Raw genomic sequence first — 7,381 nt, 5'->3', positions numbered from 1 at the left:
CATGTTGACCAGGATGGTCTCGATCTCTTGACTTCGTGATCCTCCCGCCTCAGCCTCCCAAAGTGCTAGGATTATAGGTGTGAGCCACCACGCCCGGCCCAAGAGTTCTTTATACATTTTAGATACAAGTTTCTTATCAGATATATGATTTGCAAATATTTCCCCCCATTCTATGGTTTGTCTTCTCACTTAGTTTTTAATTTAATAAACTCCAGTTTATCTGTTTGCCACTTGTACTTCTGATGTCATTTTAAGAAACTATTGCCTAACTCAAGGTCATGAAGATTTACTCCTATGTTTTCTTCTGATATGGTTTAGCTGTGTTCACACCCAAATCTCATCTTGAATTATAGCTTCCATAATTCCTGTATGTTGTGGGAGGGACCCAGTGGGAGGCAATTGAACCATGAGGGTGAATTTTTTCCATGCTTTTCTTGTGATAGTGGATAAGTCTCATAGCATCTGATGGTTTTATAAAGGGGAGTTTGCCTGCACATGCGCTCTTGCCTGCTGCCATGTAAGACGTGCCTTTGCTTCTCCTTTGTCTTCCACCATGATTGTGAGGCCTCCCCAAGCCTTTAATTAACTCACATGTGGAATTACGAGTCACTGAAACCTCTTTCCTTTATAAATTACCTAGTCTCAGGTATGTCTTTATTTGAAGCATAAGAACAGACTATTACATCTTCTGAGAGTTATTGTTTTAATGCTTGCATTTAGGTCTATGATTCATTTGAAGTTAATTTTTGAATTTGGTTTAAGAAAGAGGTCCAACTTTATTCTTCTGCAATGTGGATACACAGCTATCCCAGCACCTTTGTGGAAAGGACTGTTCTTTCCCCATAAAGTTGTCTTGATGCCCTTGTTGAAAATCACTTCATCATAAATGTGAGGGTCCATTTGTGGACACTTGGTCTATATGTCTGTCCTTATGCCAATATCACACAGTTGTTTGAGTTTTTTCCACAATCACTAAACTAGCAAGGAACACATGGTTTTAATTACTATAGTTTTATATTTTGTTCTTCTTTCAAGATTGTTTTGACTACTCTGGGTCCCTTGCATTTTCATATGAATTTAGGTTCACTGTGTGAATCTTCTTAACTTGGAGTGGATACTACAGAAGATTCCCAATAATGAACTGAGGACCAAAATTATCCAGAAGCCTCTACGTGGCAAAGGAAAGATCAGGGAACCAGGCAAGGCATTTATTGGTACTAGGTACATTTTGGAAATTTTCTAGAGTCATTACCTCTGGGTGTGGGGGCACCCCCTGCTGGGAGGCTGGCCTCAGTTTCCTAGTGAGTCAAACGATTAGATTTAGGGGACTGGAATTTCAAGAAAATCAAGGGTTCAGGAACAAGGGCAGATCTCCAGACAGTTCTGTGTAGACAAGGGCCTGGAGGACAGCTGGAAGTTACATGTTGCTTCCACATTGACCTAATTATTGGCTTAGATTCTTACTGCTATTCAATAACTCAAGACTTAAAGGAGACAGGTGGGATGGTTCATGCCTGTAATCCCAGAACTCTGTGAGGCTGAGGTGGGACTGAACCCAAAAGTTCAATATCAGCTTTAGCAACATAATGAAACCTCATCTCTACAAAAAAAAAAGAAGAAAAAGAAAATTAGCTGGGGTGTAGTGGCACACATCTATAGTCCCAGCTACTTGGAAGGCTGAGGTGGGAGGATCAATTGAGTCAGAGGGGTGGAGGCTGCAGTGAGCCATGACTGTGCTGCTGTACTCCAGCCTGAGTGACAGAGGGAGATCCTGTCCCAACAACAAAGAGCAAATTATTTATTTATTTTTATTTTTATTTTTTTCTGAGATGGAGTTTCTCTCGTTACCCAGGCTGGAGTGCAATGGCGCGATCTCGGCTCATCGCAACCTCCGCTTCCTGGGTTCAGGCAATTCTCCTGCCTCAGCCTCCTGAGGAGCTGGGATTACAGGCATGCGCCACCATGCCCAGCTGATTTTTTTGTATTTTTAGTAGAGACGGGGTTTCACCATGTTGACCAGGATGGTCTTGATCTCTTGACCTCGTGATCCACCCACCTCGGCCTCCCAAAGTGCTGGGATTACAGGCGTGAGCCACCGCGCCCGGCCAAATAATTTATTTTAAAATAAAAATAGGAACAGCTCCATGTGGGCCAGGCTCTCTCCAACAAAGGCTAGCTTTCCTGGAAGGAAGAAACACTTCCATTAGTTCTCTTCATGTTCAAATACAATATGGCCCTAAAAGCCATTGAAAACACTAATCAGAAAGGGACTCTCATAAACTGCTGGAAGACACAAATTGGTATAGTTTTTCTAGAGGAGTATTTGTCAATACACATCAAAACACTCTAAAGAAATTTTCACTCCTCAGTGATTCTCCTTCTGACAACTTAGCTATATGAAACAGAGATTTACTTATGAGGATATCACTTGCATCATTATTTATGACATTGATGAATTGGATGAAACCTATACATCTATCTGTAATAGGTTGTAAATCACTGTGCCTCTAACATACAATGCAACCTAAAAATGTCTATATGGAAGATTAATACAATAGATTGTCTTTTATCACAATACACTAAGTAAAAGCAGATTATCAAATAGATTATACGTAATGTACCAATTTTATTTTTTAAATATGTACTATAAGGGCCAGGCATGGTGGCTCACACTTGTATTCCTATTACATTGGGAGGCCAAGGTGGGAAGCTCGCTCAAGCCCAGGAGTTCAAAACCAGCCTAGGCAATATAGCGAGACCTTGTCTAAAAACAACAACAACAAAAAAATTAGCCAGGCATGGTGACACACCCCTGTAGTTCCAGCTAAACTTCAGTGAGCCATGATCACACCACAGCACTCTGGGTGGCAGAGTAAGACCCTGTCTCTAAAAAATCATTAGATAAGTAAAAATAAAAATATAGATTATATATACCTGTTAGCAGTGACAAATTCGTACAGGTCTGCAGCAATTTCAATCCTTACCTCTTCAGAAGAAAGAATTCAACAGAGGAACATAAGGCAGAGTAAGAGACCCAGGCAAGTTTAGGGCAGGAGTGAAAGTTTATTTAAAAAGTGTTTAGGCTGGGCTCTGTGGCTCACGCCAGTATTCCCAGCACTTTGGGAGGCCGAGGCGGGCAGATCTTGAGGTCAAAAGATGGAGACCATCCTGGCCAACATGGTGAAACCCTGTCTCTACTAAAAGTACAAAAATTAGCTGAGCGTGGTGGCTCACGCCTGTGGTCCCAGCTACTCAGGAGGCTGAGGCAGCAGAATCGCTTGAACCCGGGAAGTAGAGGTTGCAGTCAGCCGAGATCGTGCCACTGCAGCCTGGCAACAGAAAGAGACTCCATCTCACACACAAAAAAAGTTTTTAGAGCAGGGATAAAGAGGGCCAAGTGAGTTACTTTAGAGATTCAAGTGCGTGGTTTGACTTTTGGCTTGGGTTTTGTACACTGGCATGCTTCTGGGAATTGCCTCCCTTTTCCCCAGATTCTTCCCTTGGAGTGGGCTGTCCACATGCACGCAGTAGCCTGCCAGCGGTTGGGAGGTGCCGCATGCGCAGTGTGGTTACTGAAGTTGATGCGCATGCTCACTTGAGGGGCTGGTCCCTTACATGCCGAGTTTTCCCTAACGGTGGTCATGTGCTAGTTAAACTCAGCCGTTTTGCTTCCTAGTGGGCATGCTTGAGCCCACTCACCCAGTTCCTGAGATCTTCACCAGCTTCAGGTGTTTTCTCTTGGGAGACTGCCTTTCCCTGGGGTTGGCTGCGACCAATTATTATTTTAGAGACAGAGTTAACAGCCTGACAATCACCTGATGGTGAGGAGGGCGGCTCTCTTCTGCCCTGCTCGCGTCTACCTATCTACTGTAAAATACATAGAAATCTTTTGAAGTATACACAGTAAAATATTAACCGAGATTATCTCTGAAAGGCAAAATTGCAGATAACTTCTCTTTTTGCTTTTCTGCATTTTGCATTTTTTTTTTTTTTTTTTGAGACGGGGTTTCGCTCTTGTTACCCAGGCTGGAGTGCAATGGCGCGATCTCGGCTCACCGCAACCTCCGCCTCCCGGGTTCAGGCAATTCTCCTGCCCCAGCCTCCTGAGTAGCTGGGATTACAGGCACGCGCCACCATGTCCAGCTAATGTTTTGTATTTTTAGTAGAGACGGGGTTTCACCATGTTGACCAGGATGGTCTTGATCTCTTGACCTCGTGATCCACCCGCCTCGGCCTCCTAAAGTGCTGGGATTACAGGCGTGAGCCATTGAACATTTATTATCACTGCAATTAGAAACAAAATATATTGACTGGGTAAAGTGGCTCACATCTGTAATCCTAGTGCTTTGGGAGGCTGAGGTGAGAAGATTGCTTGAGGCCAGGAACTCGAGACTAGCATGGGATGGGCAACATAGCAAGAGCCCATGTCTACAAAAAAAATACGAAACTGCTGGGCATGGTGGCCCACATCGGTAGTCCTAGCTACTCAGGAGGCTATGGTGGGAGGATCCCTTGAGCCCAGGGGTTTAAGGTTACAGTGAACTATGATTGCACCACTGCACTCCAGCCTGGGCAACAGAGCAAGAGCTCGTCTCAAAAGAAAGAAACAAAATATATTAAATGTTATTTTTGAAAATACTAATCAAATCAAAGCATAAGATAACGGGGAAAAATGTGTGTTGGCCAATCCTAAATCATCTTTGCCACCTTCTGGGAAATCGTGACTGGAGCCAAGCAACTCTTGTACAAAGGTTTGTGAGGCTCTGAATTTCAGAGGGGAAGAAGGAAGATGCAGTGGCCAGGCATCTTTGATGGCCTCTGGCTCCAAGAAACAGAAAACTAACAACAGTTAATACTTAAAACAAAGAAAAGAAACCTGTACATTTTGTTTTGGAAAAGTCAGTATTACAAAGGGGAGATCAAAAAAGAGAAGTTTGCAAAAGCAGATCCCTTTGTCATTTGGTAATGTGTGGCATCTAAATTGGATTGACTTGCTTTGGTTTCTTTAAAACCTGTCATATTCAATTACCAAATGACAAATCAGTCCTTGGATGACTTGCCTGATTCTATTAGTATACAAACTTAAATGGCTCCATCTAGATTTGGGAGTTTATAACAGTTTGATTGCCTTTGCTATTCTCAGTGGATTACTTAATTATGCCACAAACTAAGTAAAGCTAAGAAATTGTCCAAAACGTGCAGGTGTTGGTCTGGATGGATTTATTTGTATTTACCAAGGGACAATGGCACAAAGTAATCTGTTTTCTTGAAGCAGCCATTTTTATCCAGAAAATGTCCTAAGTTTGACCCAGGACACTTTGGGAAACTGCTTTTAACTGAACAAGACCAGAGACAATAATGGCACCACAGTAGTGCCCTGGAACCAAGAAATGGAGGGCACAGGGGCACTTTATTATGCTTATTGCTTATTTTGGTTCATAAACAAGTCTAACACTTTTTTTAAAAAAAAGAGACAGGTTATCCTCTGTCACCCAGGCTGGAGCACAGTGGTGTAATCACAGCTTACTACAGCCTCCAACTTCCAGGCTCAATGATCTTCCTATCTCAGCCTCCTGAATAGCCAGGACTACAGGTATGCACCACGCCTGACCAAGTCTTTTATTTTCATTTTCTGTAGAGACAGGGTCTTGCTATGTTGCCAGGACTAGTCTTAAACTCCTGGGCTTAAGTGATCCTTCCACCTTGGCCTCTCAAAGTGCTGGAATTACAGGCATGAGCCTCCACACCCTACCTAACACTTTTTTTTTTTTTTTTTTTTGAGACAGGATCTCACTCTGTTGCCCAGGCTGGAGTACAGTCTGGCTCACTATGGCCTCGACTTCTCATGCTCAAATGATCTTCCCACCTTAGCCCCCCAAGTACAGGCAAGCACCACCATGCCCAGCTAATCCTTGTACTTTTTGTAGAGACAGGGTTTCATCATGTTGCCCAGGCTGGTCTTGAACTTCTAGTTCAAGAGATCTGCCCACCTCAACCTCCCAAAGTGCTGGCAGGTATGAGCCATTGCACCCAGCCAACACTCTTAATTATAGTGGATTTAATAGGACTGAGCATTCTTAAGCTTGCCTGTGAGTGATTTTCTCAATTTATGGCTATTTTACACACACTATCATACAATAGCTTTAATCTGTAATCAGATTGTTCTCTGCAGAAAGATTATTATGTCAATGTGCAATAATGAATTCTTGTGAAAAACTGGAGTTTGCAACCATACTGTCTAGAAAGAAGCTTTACTGGAATTGCTGCCACAAATTGTAAGAGTTTTTTTTTAACTATTTTTTTTCTTCCTGGATTCAGGTATGAATGAAAGAAAACGAGATCTGGAAACTTGACTCTATTGAATCAAACTCTACTTTCCTCACTTGTAAATTGGGGTAGGGTAACAACCGTGATGATTATGACAACAACAGTTGGCTTTTCTCCTTGCCTCAGAAAATTTTTGTGAGGCTTAAATGACAAAATAATACTGGATGCTTTACATTTGCCTGACACTGTATATTAGCCCGTTCTCACACTGCTATGAAGAAATACCCAAGACTGGGTAATTTATAAAGGAAAGAGGTTTAATTGACTCACAGTTCTGTATTGCAGGGGAGGCCTCAGAACACTTACAGTCATGGTGGAAGGCAAAAAAGCAGCAGACACCTTACTCACAGGCCAGCAGGGAAGGGAGTGCAAGCAGGGGAAGTGCCAGGTGCTTATAAAACCATCAGATCTCGTGAGACTCACTATCACGAGAACAGCATGGGAGAAACCACGCCCATGATCCAATTACCTCCACCTGGTCTCTCCCTTGACAAGTGGGGATTAATGATCCAATTACCTCCACCTGGTCTCTCCCTTGACAAGTGGGGATTATGGGGATTACAATTCAAGGTGAGATTTGCGCAGGGACATGAAGCCAAATCATATCACACTGCCCAGTTGTTTATAAATCTCACTTCATTCTCATATAAGCTATATCCAGTACCTGCTTTTGTTGTTGCTCTTCACACTGTATAAATGAGAAAAACCAAGGTTCAGAAGGAGAAATACCTTGCTTGAAATTATGCTTTTGTCATATGGCATAGTTAGAATTCAAACTAAGTTCTATCTGATCATAAGGCACTCCTGTTAAAGTGAAAGCTTCCTTTTCCCATTTTAACTTCATTTTATATTTCCTTAAACATTATTTGTACAATTATTAGAGTTCGTAATACCTGCACATGATATACAATACCAAAATATGTACTCGAGAGTAGAAAGTGAAAATAAGTCTTCAAGCTGGGCACTGTGGCTCACACCTATAATCCCCGCACGTTGGGAGGCAGAGGCAGTTGGATCACCTGCAGTCAGGACTTCGAGACCAGCCTGGCCAACA

This window comes from Cebus imitator, unplaced genomic scaffold, assembly GCF_001604975.1.
Source record: "Cebus imitator isolate Cc_AM_T3 unplaced genomic scaffold, Cebus_imitator-1.0 Scaffold71, whole genome shotgun sequence".
NCBI lineage: Eukaryota > Metazoa > Chordata > Mammalia > Primates > Cebidae > Cebus > Cebus imitator.
The sequence above is the reverse complement of the archived record's forward strand: the minus strand, read 5'-3'. Positions refer to the sequence as shown.